Raw genomic sequence first — 16,880 nt, 5'->3', positions numbered from 1 at the left:
GACAATGTTTGCTCCTTGCAACAGAGGATCACTGTTTATGGTGTAGGGGTTTCCAACTTCTTCATGTGCGCGGATCCCTTATCAACCATAAAAATGCTGAATTCCGCCCTGGATTTTATAAGCTCTTCTTTTGCTAGCTGTTTTTTCCAGCTAGACTATAGCCAGCCAGCAAAAAACACCATGTTTACCCTCAAACACTAACCAAGCCAAACACTTATGTCTAGCCTTGATCTTTTTAAACCATCTCTAACTAATCTTGATTAATCTGTTGCAGAGTAGAATGGCATTGGTTAAAGATCAATTTGGACTTTGGCAATCTTTCCAACTTTACCGAACTGTTTAAAAACAGTAAGTCTCATATGTTCAGAGACCGTGACGATTATTAAAAAGAGGCAATGTGAAGCGCCACTACGAGACAGAGCACAGATCTTTTGAGCAAACGTACCCACTCAAATCCAAAATGAAGGCTTAGACAATAAAGAACCTAAGAGCCCAATTTGATCAGATTCCTAACACATTAATTATCTGCCCAACAATGATGTTAACAGAGAGGAGAATATAACTGAAACAAGTGGTTTCATAATCACAGATATAGTCCCCAGCCCCGCACACAATGTTCTCTTTTTAGAAGATGAGAAGAATATGGATATTGTAGCTTTTTTGATTGGCATAACTTCACACCTGAATTAAATTAATTTAAAGCTGCAAGTCAATGACATTCAATAACATTTTGTTTTTATTATTAAAACTTGTTTAACCCCAGTTGATCGCCTCAACCACAAGGGCTATTTGAATAATTTCAAAAGTTATAATATACAGAAAACACTTAAAGCCCCGAATGGACCTATATAGGTCCTTTTTTTAAAAAATTTATTAAACTGTGTAAAACGTTACAATAATCATGAACAAATATATTGTTGCTAAACATCAAATTAAACAAGAGAACCTGGGCTACAATAATTAGTCAGCCATTTCAACACAACTCAAACACCAACTAAAATAATTATTAAAATAAAATAATTATAATTTTGTCACGAGTCAGCCCACTCTGCATGTTTCCGGAACTAGCAGCCCGTAGCTTAGTGCTCTCAGAAAAAGACAAATAGCAAAAAGCAAGACAATTCCACACAGATTCCAAATGTATTCACCAAATCCCTCTGCTGCAGAGCATAACCGAGATACGAACCAAAGAACACAGCAACATAAATCGCTGAGTCAGCACATTTTGATTTTTTTTTTTTTTTGTTGAAAAAATGCATTTCCCCCAGTAAATCCACACTGATACAAGTTTATTTAACACCATAAGTCATATGAAAGTGAAATATAAGGTTTGCTACATGAAAAAATTCAAATGTCACAGATGCGCGAAAATATGCGCAAATGTGCCGAAATGCAAATTTTGGAAACCTCGCCTGAATTCTCTCTGTACTTTACCCAATCTGACTTTGTTCTGCTTCACTTTTTCAAGTGAAAACAGTGCAGAGAGACTGTTCACATATTGTGCTATGATTTGGGAGAGCTTCAGGGCTTAGTGAAGCATCATTTCAAGGAGATAATCATCCTGAAAGTGCTTTTTTCTATAGGCGGACCTGGAACTTCTATTTGTTCTGTGTTTCAATCTTTATTTACTCTTAGCCAGCAACATATACACTAATATTTACATATTATCTGACCAAAAGCTCACAAGGTTGCCTTTATTACAACACCAAAATTATTCAAATAGCCCTTGTGGTTGCAGAGATACACCCTTTTTAGTTTGGGTATACTATTTCGAGCTAAATCCTAAAAAATGCCTTGGGGCTTTAAAGGTTAAGAGGTTCATATAGCAGTTTATGTGTTACTGGTTTATTGGTTGATTATAATACATAGGAAAGAAAAACAATATTCCAAGATGAATTTCCTCATTCAAATGATCCATATCATCGTATTATTTTCTACTATAAAATAGCACTATATGTTAACGATCTCTGCAAAGTTTGACTTTGACTTTGATTAATACTTAATAGTAATTCATTTAAGCCATACCCCTAACCCCTAATCCTATTTATTGTTTGAGTTGTGTTTATAGGTTGTACATGGGAGTACATATTATTGTAGCCCTGATTTTTTATGTTTAAATTGATACCTAACATGTTTTGTTTTTTTGGGCGTTGGGGATTTATACGATGATTTTTTCTTGATTTTCCTGATATAAAAGGCTCCCCTAATTAGGGGACCCTAGGGTTCTGCATATTTCGTGAACCGTAGGTTTAGGTCCATTGAGAGCCAAAATACCTGAACTTTCTTCCTGGACCTTGGACCTCTGGTTCCACAACAGAGGGGTTCTGCTCAAGCACATGCACCAATATATACCAAGCAAGGCCGTGTGGAATATTGTTTCATCCATAAGTAAGTCATATTTCAGTTTTTTTACTGGAAAAAAATGCAATGTGGTTGATATCTTGCTGAGGCTTTGTCTGACAGTGGATTTGGCTTTGGATTCTGTAAATCGCAAGCTTTCCAAAAAGGTGCGCATCAAGCTAGGGATATGAAAATGGATAATTCCATATAAATTGGTGGAAATTGGTTTAAACTCAACAGACAAAGACTTTCAAGCTTGTTTTTATTATTATGATTAATACAATCCATAATATCCTACTGTAACAGAACTAATAATAATTAGTAGTAGTAACATTAATGATATGTGCACTGCCACCCTGTAAATTATATGAAATCAAACATTATTAGTTCATGTTCCACATTTGAATATGCTTATTTGTCATTGTCTTTTATGACTGTATGTACTGATAATGACATTTGTTTACAACAACTTTTTTTAAATATTTACTTTTATTTATTATATTTCTATAAGTTATTTTTTTAATTGGTCTTTCTTTTTAATCTTCTTAAGCATTACTACCAATGGGCTTATAATGGGGCTCAGTGTCTTCCTCCAACACTCTCAACAGTACAGCGTACAGTAGGTGTGGATGGAATCACAACCTTGAGTTGCCCTGGTGAAAGAAATTGCACGTACATAATATAACATCGCCTTGTTATGAATCATCTGATACAGTCTAAGTGTATAGAGAGCTTGAATTATATGATATGTCCATGAGCTACGTTTTATGACAAACATCATTTACATCATCAATATTTAAATGGCTACCAGATTTGTGTTTTCCAAGTTTTGATAATTGAATGCCCCAATTACAAATGCCGTCCATTGTTTTATCGATTTAAGCCTTTTCAAACATGTTTATTATGGGGAGGCGCAACACTTATGATATACTATTACTTAAATTACAGCATTTAAAAGATCACAAAAGCAGGCAATATGTTTGGCTCTATAGTCGTAAATGTATTGATTTGAGGCATTATTACCTACAAACCTGGCAACCTCACAGTGCGTCAACAGGGTCGTGAAAAGTTCAACACTGCGACCACCAGAACCTGTGATTTTATTGTGTGGCACCGAGAATGGGAACACCATGGAGCAGTCAGTGACCAGGCTGTCCAACGCATCCCTGTAGGTCCTTTTAATCAATTTTTTTGCATAATAGAAGACGGTTTAGAAAATCTGCTCCTAACATGGACTGTGTTGTAATACCTGATATTGTTGTGCTATAGGTCTCAGACAAAATGTTTCTCCCCAGGGTTGTGGGTCATGCCACTCCAGAGACGGGGAATCATTTTATTCTTTGGGTGAGCTTTGTAAACTCTGTTTTCAATAGGTGCTGTATGAATCAAGTTAATATTATTAATATTATTACATTCATTTATGCAGAAACGGCAAAATCCAACTTAGACAGTTGACTTCTTTTAAGTTATTTGTCAGGCGAGCTAAAACTTTGTCATATGTTTTGGAATGTAGTTATGACAGATTTATTTTCCTTGTAGGTGTTTAACTTCAAAGCCAAACAAATCAGAATCTATGATTCCCTGATGCTTTACACCACGATTAGTGATCCTGACATGGACCTCCTCAGTTAAAAAAAGAGTCATATAACATGCAGCATGTGACAATATGATCATAAAAAAAATATTGTCACTTTTTTCTTTTGTAGAAATGCCTTGAGACATTCTGGTGGCCTTCAAGGTTGGACTGTGACATGTCCTCCACAGTGGAAGCAGCAGGACTCTGTTAATTGTGGAGTTTTTGTGTGTTCTGTGAGTTGCCTGTTCTGTGAGCTACTTGTCTTCTTGTTCAGTGCATGTATGGTCTGTGGGGTTGATTAAAGTAAATTGTTTCCAACTAGGCTGCTGAAAATGAAGTGGAAAACATTGAGGTCACTAGGGAGGCTCTCACTCTGAACCAATGCAGGACTCTTCGTCTGCACCATGCAACCAACATGCTAAAACATGTGAATACTGAGGTTAGACTAATCAATCCCTTAATATCTTAAAATATATAATGGTAATAAGTGAAATGATATGATTACACCAGAGGTCTTTGTTACACAGGACCTACCACCTACTGCAGAAGCAATTAGACTGCAGGAATCCAAAGCTAAAAAGACCAACCAATGTTTGTTCAAGCAAGCAACTGAGACAACCAGGTATGTACAACATGAGTGGCAACCCAACTCTACATTAATTATATAACACTTCACACACACACATCACAGTTGAAACGTTCTGTTTTAATCAAGTAACTTATGATTCAAGGGAAAATACTTTTTGAAATATTTACAATTGACGAGCCTGATAGTAAAAACTACATTACGTGTGTTTGAATTGTGGGTGAGCATGTGCAACGTCATTAAATCCATTACTGGCTAAGAGTGGTTTTGCATGTCAAGTTGACATCACTGTAATGACTGAATGTGGCAGTGGTTTATTTACAGATTATATTTTGTATTTCAGTGCTCCAGAGATGTCAACAATTGACAGAGACAGCACAGAAGAGGTAAGAAATGTTAAAATCTTTGCAGACATAAATGCTGGTACGTAGTTTGATTTACGGTGACTTTATTTCTGCATTAAACAACATAGCAGAGTATATTTGATGATATCATATATATTATATTTGATAATCAAAAAGATAAAGTAAATTAGTGCTGAAAGAACTTTTTATGTATTTATGTGCTCAAGGGCGACACCTGATGGCGGAAACCATGCAATAAATTCACATACTGCCATTCAATGTGGAAGGCTCTCGATGGAACCATCCAGCGTTACTGTCTGTTGCTTATTTCTCGAAATAGAGATTTTACTTTTAGGTGTTAAATGACTCATGGTTACAAAATAACTATTTGTTGATGAGGTACTGTAAATGCTGTAATAGTTTGAAGGATAAGTTGGTTGCCACACCAATATACAATAAATACATTGAGCGCACTTTATTCTTTACTGCAGGGAACTGGTCTCATTAGAGACAGCCTGATTGCGGCTGACTGGTGTCGCAAGACAACATTTCTTGGCGGGCTGCAACTTCCTGCGGTCCTCTCCATGGATGAAGAGGAACACAAACAAACCCTGAAGGAGCTGCACGAATGGGAAGGAGATCAGAATGAGGAGTCTCCAGCAGAGCTTTTCACTTTTGTTTTCAGTGAAAAAAAGGATTATGACAGTTTCAACTCTGAAATGGTTGACAAGAGAAATTTAAAAGTGTTTGCCAGATTTGTCGTCGAACATTCACGTGTATATCTTCTAAAGCGTAGATGCTCTTAATTTTCCCTTTCTGTTACAAACTGTATTTATTTTCTTTTTATTTGTTCAAGAGGGACAATGTACAATGTACGTGTATTGGATGCCTTGTTAAAAATAATGATAAAGAACCTTGCAAATGAATGCAAAACGACTGACATCCTTAAACTGTGCACTGTGCATCTCACCAGAAGCCACACATAGTGGCAGGCAGTTGCCAAAACATCTTCTGAATCTATTCTGCAGCGATGACAGCTGTGGCCACAAATACCTGCCACAGCGGCCTTCTAGACTTGAGCTAAACATTCAACCTGAAAACTATTGTTGTGCCTCAATGACTGTCTATGTACCACAATATAGCCTAATTAATAGACCTATGTTTAAGATTTGACCAAGGTAGGTTGATTGACATTTTGATTACAATGGTATTCAACTAATTCTTAACTGAAACCTAACCTATATTGTCAATACTTGTATTCTTAAGAGCACTTCATGATTTATGTTCAGCAAAAAATGACACAAAATGACAAAAATATTTTTCATTATCAAACAAAAAAGTGCAACAAATAAAGTGCTTAAACAGTAGCCTTTTAAAGCAAAACAATAGATTAACACATATATAAAATAACAAAAAATTAGGTATTAGAAGGAGATCAAAAGCTGGGTAGAACGCGCGCCTTGAACGCGCGTCTGGAACGAACGCGTCTGGAACGAACGCGTCTGGAACGAAAGTGCGTCTGGAACGAACGCGCCTGGAACGAACGCGCGTCTGGAACGAACTCGTGCTGGAAGGAACGCGCGCTGGAAGGAACGCGCCTCGGTCCAAAATCAGACATTTTTTTTGCCGTGAGAAATTGGTTGTGTGGCGTGAGCACCGCTCTCTCTAACACAGGCAGATGCCTCAAAAACTAGTGGCAACTCGTAAGTGCCCAGCCACCTGAGACGTGCCATCAGAAATGCTGCCTCTAAAGTAGTGGCAGCTTCCGGAACAGTGGCATCTCCCTCTGGCACCGCGGCAGGTGCTGGAGGCACCGCGGCAGGTGCCTCCAGCACTGTGGCAACTGCGGCAGGTGCCTCCAGCACCGCGGCAGGTGCCTCCAGCACCGCGGCAGGTGCCTCCAGCACTGTGGCAACTGCGGCAGGTGCCTCCAGCACTGTGGCAACTGCGGCAGGTGCCTCCAGCACTGTGGCAACTGCGGCAGGTGCCTCCAGCACTGTGGCAACTGCGGCAGGTGCCTCCAGCACTGTGGCAACTGCGGCAGGTGCCTCCAGCACCGCGGCAGGTGCCTCCAGCTCTGCGGCAGGTGCCTCCAGCACTGTGGCAACTGAGCGGTGCCACAGGAAGTGCCTGTACAAGATGCCGGTGCCGCAATTTGAGCTTGCCCTCTCTCAATTTTGTTCAACATGTTAAATGGACTTATATGCTCTTGTAAGGCCAGACTGTGCAGTTATTTTTTGCTATGTCGCATTAGTGGCTCTTGTATCGATTCATGGGAGTACGAGGACTTGGAGAGAGAGGAAGCGCTCGTGATTAAGAATTCAGCCCGGCCATTTTCAGGGACACCGAAATGTATGTACTTCAACAGATCAGGTCTTGCAAGTTCAAAGGTTGTAAGTGCTGGAACAATATTATGCCAAAGCTGGCCTTGACCAATATGATCATATTAGCAAATATGAACACTTCTGTGTACTTAAGTGATTTTAAAATTGAATTTGAAATGCTTTCTAGGTATTACTGAAAAATAATAATTTCTGCATTTTTTTGTATGCCCTAGAACACTGCTTTAAATTGGCAATTTTGATTGACTATTTGTTTAATTGTTAGTTGTTCCACTACTAGTAGCAGTACTATGTACTTTGACATAGATTGTTTTTCGGGGTGTGGCTGCTATGGTCACTGTCATACTGTGTCAGCTGGAGATAAGTGCAAAACTCAGGTTGTCAGTTGAGGTGTTATAAGATGTATTTGAATTAATGTATTGCTTGTAGAAACAATCAGCTTTATTGGACAAATACATACCACTATGTAATACAAGAAAACTAAATTGGTTGTGGATTGGACATAACACAATATATATATATATATATATATATATATATATATATATATATATATATATATATATATATATATATATATATATATATATATATGCCTTATAACTGTTTTATTAAAAATGTAATTATTCAAAAGGTTGGTCACTTATTATCTAGATAGATGAAATACTTTATCAGCAAGTTTCAAGTCTAATTTCCTTATTTTACAGATTGGCTACATATTTGTGTGCATAGCTACTGTGCTCACAACAGAAAAAAATAAGTTGAAATTATTGACGACTCCTATTGGTGGATCAAATAACTTGCATGTTTAAAAGCCCCTGAAGCCATTGAGCACACTTCTGTTCACCACAAACCTTTCTCTCCAGAATGTTGGCAAACTGGATTCAGTGTCATGACATTCCTGTACTTTTTGAGGTTGCCTAACTATGAGCTTGAGTCTGTGTGGTGAGTCATTGCCAGACACCTGCTGCTACTCAATAGCCTGAGGCACAGTGAAGGAAAACCTAGGCTGTATGCTGTGGGAACAACAAGTCGTTCTGTGTTTTGTGCTGTCAATTTGAGTGATCTAAGAAAAGATAACACAACATGATTGTAATGACTTGTTTGACCACTTTGAAAACTTTAAGAACAACATGAAACATGATCAACACTAAAACAGACCAACGTTACCTGGGTTCCCATAGAGTTGATGAGCTCAAGCCATGAGAGATGATATCCCATTTACAATAATGCATTTCTCCTTTACAGTGAAATATGGAGGTGGTTCAAAATTGTTATAAAAAAGTAATCCTAAATAATAATAATTCAGTCTGTTGTCCCTCAATAATGAGTTAAATGTAATGTTACTTGTAACCTGGTCTTTTTATAACATACTCTCTGTTCTTTGGGCACGCTATCATTCCAACCATGTAACAAAGAGGTTAATAAAACATTATTCTGGGAATCGGTGACATCGGCCTTATCAAGTGAAACCGCCCGAATGAGAGCAGTGCAGAGCGACGGTTGTGAGTTAGTATTTGGGGCACGGTCACGTGCACTAAAAGTTGGGTAACAATACCGAATGGACGAGCGACTTCTTTCTCTGTTCTGTCTCTGCTATATCTTTATAATAAAGGAATATCTTGTATTATCTTGCATAACAGTTGCTTGCTGCTATATTAATGTTCAGAATGTTAAATAGAGCTCTTTTAAGGTAATTTTAAAAAAAAAGTAAAAGTTTTGCTTTCATTATCAACGATATCTGCTGCTTAATATTTGATTCATACTGACTTTATTATAGTTTGGTTTCCCTTTGTTTATTATATTTGATAGTTTATTGGATTTTTTAAATCAACCATCCAGTCTGTACATTGTGTACAATAGCTCTTCAAAAGAAAAGCAAGAAAACAAATCCTACAAAGTTGTTTGCCATGGGCTGCCAGAGGTTTGACAATGTAGTCAAACCTGCCTGAGACCTGGAACATACCTCCTCAAAAAAGGAACACCACAACCTACTTTACTGCTGGAAAGTCCCCTACCTAACATGACATTTTGGTATTCCAGAAGAAAACAAACCTCCTCCCCAAACTAAAACAAGCTTCTATACAATCTTTGCAATCAAATCATAAAACTAACTTTCTTATACAGCAGTAACTGTAATCACAGTAATTGTGTATTTTCTATTTAAGTGCAGACATATGTAAAGAATATTGTTTTTGTTATATATATTGTTGCTTAATAAATACAAATGAATTAAAAAGACAATTTTAAACGCCTTTTCAACAGAAAAATGCTCACTGAACAGTGAAGCACAAAACAAAGGATGACCCTCCTTTTTGTTTTGCACCTTCCAAGTCACAATGAAGGGAAAGTTGCACAGCTGGTTGGTCAACAGGGAAAAAGTTTATTTTTTTCATTTTTAATGGTTTATATCTTTGCATGAACATGAAGTATTATTGACACTTCCATATTTTCCCCTATTAGTAGCTGAAGTTTGTCCAGTTTGTTGCACAGTGTTGGAAGTAAGTCTGCTGGAGTTGTTTCCCTGATGTTTATGAACTAATCTCTGGTGGTACAATAATAAAACAAAAACAAAACAATGCGCCCCAAAACACTGAGGCAGCCAACTGTGGCGCCATCTTGATGTTAACTTAATAATTATTTTAAAAAGCATTAATGTTATCAGTAACAATAATAGAAATTTGACTAATAATGATAATAATAGTAGCAGTGGATGTCAGGCAGGACCACGGTCCAGGTATAACCACAAATCATGGAAACCTGCAAGGCGAGAAAGCACAAAGACTCCGGGGAAGAAGTTAGTCATGTGATGTTAATCAACAAGGTTTCAAAGTATTTTGTTATTGTGGCATGTACTGTTTATTAGGACATAGTAATATGTTACTCAATATGTTATACAACAAACCATGTGTGCTAAACAGGTATACAGCATTAGATCTACTGTATGTAGGATATCTCAGTCATCCAGATTCTGAACTGAAACAATCCTCTGGGCTTCTGGACTTCGGGCTATTGTCGGTGTGGAGAGGTCACGTCGTGTGCTGGACGAGAATGCCAGCCACATGATTTAAAAAAAGAATGAAGCACATACAAGACTCAACCAGCATATGGTTGCATCATCAGCATGATAGTATAGCAATCTCTAATCTATCTAGCTATTCAAACAACATTGAAGTTAACTTAGAGTGCAGAGGATAGCATATTAACAGTCTAGATTCCTGCTGACTCTGTCATGTATGTTGTCCTTTCCTCGTTTTTTATGTCATGGCAGTTATGACAGTGTGTCAAAACCATAATGTTGCATCTTGACAGTGAGCATACCAAAGGGTCTATTGTCCAGATTAGTTGTATTTACATGGCTAGTGTTGAGTTGGGTTGGGTATTGTATCTGACTCTTTGTAGATTGTGTGTTTGTGTCAAGTGGATAGCCCAGTGCAACTTTAGTAATGATAACATGTGTTTAATAATGGATGTTTTGAAAACGCAAATTATCAAACACATTTTTAAATAAGGATTTTAAATGTCAATGTTGGAATTATTACACTATAAAAGCACATTATGGGGAAAATAGTGACATTTATTGGTTTACCCGTTATCTTTTTGTAATAGCTGATTATGAGGCTGACCCTAATGCAGCTGCCTGTGCACAATGAAAGACTCCAGTCTGCTTCCAGTCTGGCTGCCAATCAATTAAGAACCAACACACAACCTGTCCCAGCAGCTTAATCAGTTCATATATAGCACACAGATTGAGGATTGGTTTATTTGAAAGAGGTTTGCCATGTGGGTGGACAGTCTAATCCAAGATGGCATTAACTTTTGAATTTAAGTAAAGAAAATAAGGAAAATAATTTGGAAAAAAATAGCTGGAGGACATTGCTTGGATGCAGTAATGGATGAATTAGATGAGTTTAAAAACGTGAAGCAGTCTTCTTGAAAGAGCTTTTGGACAGTTGATAGGCTGTGCTGATCTTTTGTGGTAACGATGCAGATTAGTTACACATGTTTACCAAAAGGTATTTTTGTCATAAAATTATATTTGTGTTATTATAGACAACTCAACCGTGCAGCTCAGCTCTTTACAAGAGACTGTATTGTGACAGCCTATGGACGTTTGAAATAGGCAAGATGCAGTCATTACTCAACCTACATTGATATTTAAATCCCTTGGCGTCAAACAAACCCCGTCCCCTCTAACTTCATTCTTTCTACATGGAAAAAAACAGCAGAACAAGTCCTGCAAGATCTCAGAGGTTTGAAACTTAAGAATGCCTGGTCTCTCTCACAAAGTCCTCACTCACTCATCTTCACGTGTTCAAGGTTTCTGGTACCTTCTTAGTGTCAGCTCGTACCATTCATTGTTGTGTTGCGAATATAACAACATTACTGCACAGTTGGACTCCAAGATGGTAAGAAAGCAACTATTTATATTGACATGGATATACATATAAAATGTCAACCATAAGAAACAGTTAACTTTTAACCTTTAAAAAGGCTGTCAGTGAGCCATAAATGTAGCTTTATTTTTTTCCAATGTTCAGCACATGCATAAATACGTTTGTACTTTGGATGTGGTGGTTTTATGTACGACTTTTTGTGACTGTGAATTTGATTGTGTGATTTATAATGAATTAATTTACTTTGGGTTAAGAAAATTATAATTATAATTCCCATCTGTGCTTTTCCTTTAATATGTGTAAAATCTTTAAGTCCCTCATTTTTATTGACTTTACAGGTATTTGCTCAGATACATCTTTAATTTCTAATGTGTCAAAACATCAAAATCCTGATGAACAAAGCATTATTAAAAGAAACGCACATGATTCTGAAACATTAATAGCCTGTATCACTAACAGATTGGGATGCTTGGCTTGTCAAGGTGTGGCTGCTCAATCTACACCTTAGTGTTCTGTCATGAATATAAAGAACAAACGGTCCTGTAGTGTAGCTGCTAAGATTGTCTAATGGGAATTTCAGTGATTTAACTTTATCTGCTTTATTTTACAAATATATATATATACGTATATATATATATATATATACGTATATATATATATATATATATATATATATATATATATATATATATATATATATATATATATATATATATATATATATATATTTCATGAAATAATAATAATTAAATAATAAATAAGGATTCTAATTGGGGACAATGTATAAAGTACAGAAATGTATTCCGATTAAAAAAACTTAAAACAAATTCAGTGTATCATAGACACTCATGGATCTCAAACTGAAAGGTTGATGCATACATAGCGTAGACCGATCAATTCTGCATCAGGATTTCTAGGGAGTTGTAAAACATGTTTTTGTTTATCGCTCTTATTTTTAATAATCCCAACTATAAAAGCATAATGTATCAGATTATATTAAAATGTTGAAGTCCTGAGGTGGCAGAGTCCAGATCACAATCCAATTGAGACAAGATAATGAAGAAGACAATTTCTCTTGATAATTCACCTGGATGTATTGTTATTCTCCACTGAGGTGTTTGACAAACACCTGATAGAAGCTTTGGCCTATATGAGACATATAAAGGTGACAGCAATTTTAATTGAATCCACAGACAATAGAAAAATGTGCCTCAGAAACTGGTCAGTGATCACATAAATGATTTCCTTTGAGAAATATGAATGGATTACATTGTACTTTATGCTGTACATACATTGAGCTGAGCTTATACAAGAACATCTTTTGCAAAATTCTGCGGTAGTTTTATAAGCGGTTTGACTGGTTGGAACATTGGCCACCCTTTGAGGTGTGAAACTATCTGACAGAGTGAGATATGCCAAAGTTACCCAAACTTGTCTCTGCAGAATGTTGGCAGACCAGATTCTGCATGTCTCACACTCAGGATGTGTTAGAGTGTGTTAACTCTCTGAAGCATGACTTAATCATGAGTTTATCAGTGAGTTATTGCCACACAGTGAAAGCTGAGAACAGAGTCATTTAATCAAAAGCGCTCTTGTTTTCTTATTATATTTGAGTTACTATAGGATTAGTTTCCATCTTATTTGGTGCACCCTATTAATATAAATGGGGTGTCAAAATAACACAAATACCTCTTTGAACTACAATAAAATGCACAACACTTCTAACTATGACATCCAACTGACATAGCACTTTTGAAAACAGCTACTAAAACTGAACCTTTATGAATTTAGAATTTATTGTTATTGTATTGTTGATTGAATTTATCATGACGTTTCACAGGAACCAAAAAAAAGGAGGATGGATCCTCTGATAATTCTTCTCCTGATAGCAGGTATTTATTGCAGTGTGTGTGTGTGTGTGTGTGTGTGTGTGTGTGTGTGTGTGTGTGTGTGTGTGAGAGAGAGAGAGAGAGAGAGAGAATGTACATATTAAATGCACATTCTGATTATGTAATACTTTCCTTCAGAGCCCTGTCCTCACTCTTAAACATCCTCTGCTTGTGCTTAGATTTGCTCTGCTTCTGCTGAAACTGTATGCTTGCAAAGATGTCCAGTTGTCCAGCTTGAGCCCTTCTCCTCACACTCCGGCTGCTTTTTCTTACTTGTGAAATGTCTGCTCTCAGATTTATCCACAGCTCTTGGATTTTTTTCAACCCTCAGGTGTATGCCACAACTATCCCTGCTTCATTTTGATGCGTTCGCTTCACTCCCTGACGTTGGTCAATCTTTAACCTGGTTCATCAACTTCCTTCCTCCAAGGCTTTATTATCTTGCTTTCGTTACGCCTTTTGGAATAAAAGAACAGTTAATATATAGGTGTATGTGTTCATAATGTATATTACAGGGTTATTGCACAAACATATCCAAAATCATAGTAATCTGAGAGATGTTTCACAAGCATAAAGAAGCAGCAGGAAATCTGGAAATCTAGGAAAGCAACAATATATCTGAGTGCAAGCATACAGCACGCATACAGCACATGTCTATTTAAGTGGGAGTACAGGGTTTTGAGGGAAAGCTTTACAAAAATAATAGATGTAAAAGTAATCTAGGCAAAAAGCTCCACATGTGGCAGAACGAGAGAGAGATATTATAGTGCATAGTCATAAAATTAGTAGGGATAAGTTGTGAGTTATTTGTGTTACGTAGCCGGCATCAAGTTGGCTACGTAACTTACGGAACAAACTACGGTGAATAAGACAACATTGACTTGTTTTCTTCTCATAAACATTTTCATTTTCTGTTGGCGCTCCAGCTACAACACCAACAGCTACAGCAACAATGGAGCCAAGAATTGAGCTGGGATTTAAGTTGAAGCAAAACTTTACATTACAACTTACAAACAAATCCTCAGCAGAGTTCAAGCAATTAAGTGACAATGTGACCACAGTGGTAGGTTTCTATATGTTCTTTTGAGTCTTTCTTTTTTTTCATCTTTACACAATCATATTCCATTCCAGCATGCAAAGTGTAGATGACGGAACATCAAATGACAATGTAGCGGGTTATGGCACATACAGGATTCATAAGAAGACGGTGATACAATGGCTTTCATTCAGACATTAGGAAATATAATTAGAAAACCTGCACATATGTGTAACTCATGGCATTATATTTTCAATAATCAAGTTTAAGATGCAGGTAAGCCATAAGCAGACTAAAATATTGGTGACTGTCATATTACTTACTAAATGTATTTTTTAAAAGAAAACATAGCTGGTGTCAGAAACAGATGAATGTCATGACATAACATGAGAAAGGTAACCTATTTTCCAAAAACAGTTCACTTGCACAAAACAAATACAAAGCACAAGTAAAGGGTAGAAAAAATTGGAATATGTGTGAAATAATGTCAACTTTCTTCCCTCGTGTTTCTTTATATCTTTTAATTGTTTTCAATACAATTCATTCACAGCTCAACATTGTCTATTCACACAAATTTGGAGCTGCCTTCAATCGAACTGTCATCCAAGGCTTCAGGTATAAATCATTCCTTGCTGTTACATCTCAAAAAGTGTTTTTTTCTTGTATGCTAATACATCTACTTTTGATTTGGTTATTAATGACAAAAGAGAGGAACAATGTACTTTGTTTCATTTGTGTATAATGATATGTTTTACTATGGATATTAAAACTCTGTCTCCAGATTGTTATGTACGTATTTGTATACATATTGGACAAGGATGATGGTTATGATTTCAATTAAAACTATAACTATCATTCTTGTCATCAAGCTCTAGGTAAACAACAATAGGCTCAAACACTCTATATGAGATTGCAGTATTAGGTTTTTGAAAATATTTCTCTTACAGTCAAGGATCCATTGTCGTCGATGCTGTGCTGCTTTTCAATAATGGGACTTTACTGCCTAATGCCACTTCTGTGAAAGAAACTTTGGAGACTGCGTCGTCTATGTCCAATTTTTCCCTCAGTGTCAACACATCTTCAATCACTGCATTTGGTAAGACATCATGATTGCTGAGCTCATTTGTTAGTCTGCTTCATAATAATAGTACTACACATGTTTTATAGTCAATACTATTACAATCAGTAGGGATGAGTTGTGCGTTATTTGTGTTGCGTAGCTGGCGTCAAGTGGGCTACTTAACTCACAAGACAAACTACTGTGAATAAGACAACGTTTACTTGGTTTCTTCTCATAAACATTTTCATTCCATGTTGGCACAACTGAATCTTAACTCAACCTAACTTCAGCACCAGTAAATACAACCTCATTGCCACCAGTCACCACAATGTCTCCAGGTAATGCAATCTCTCAGTAAATTGCTGTGTCATTTCATTTTCATTATAAACATTGTCATTTCTAAACGTATTCATTGTTTTCATTCTTTGGCTAAACTGACTTGATCTGTGAATTAATTGTTATTTGCTATTTGTGTTACGTAGCTGGCGTCAAGTTGGCTACGTAACTTACAGAACAAACTACAGTGAATAAGACAACGTTTACTTGGTTTCTTCTCATAAACATTTTCATTTCCTGTTGGCGCTCCAGCTCCAACCCCACCAGCTCCAACAACAATGGAGCCAAGAATTGAGCTGGGATTTAAGTTGAAGCAAAACTTTACATCACAACTTACAAACAAATCCTCAGCAGAGTTTAAGCAATTAAGTGACAACGTGACCACAGTGGTAGGTTTCTATATGTTCTTTTGATTCTTCCTTTTGTTTCATCTTTACACAATCATATTCCATTCCAGCATGCAAAGTGTAGATGACGGAACATCAGATGACAATGTAGCGGGTTATGGCACATACAGGATTCATAAGAAGACGGTGATACAATGGCTTTCATTCAGACATTAGGAAATATAATTAGAAAACCTGCACATTTGTGTAACTCATGGCATCATGTTTTCAATAATCAAGTTTAAGATGCAGGTAAGCCATAAGCAGACTAAAATATTGGTGACTGTCATATTACTTACTAAATGTATTTTTTAAAAGAAAACATAGCTGGTGTCAGAAACAGATGAATGTCATGACACAACATGAGAAGGGTAACCTATTTTCCAAAAACAGTACACTTGCACAAAACAAATGCAAAGCACAAGAAAAGGGTAGAAAAAATTGGAATATTTGTGAAATAATGTCAACTTTCTTCCCTCGTGTTTCTTTATATCTTTTAATTGTTTTCAATACAATTCATTCACAGCTCAACATTGTCTATTCACACAAATTTGGAGCTGCCTTCAATCAAACTGTCATCCAAGGCTT

Source organism: Taurulus bubalis, assembly GCF_910589615.1.
Source record: "Taurulus bubalis genome assembly, chromosome: 6".
NCBI classification, from domain to species: Eukaryota; Metazoa; Chordata; class Actinopteri; order Perciformes; family Cottidae; genus Taurulus; species Taurulus bubalis.
Note: the sequence above shows the minus strand (reverse complement) of the source record.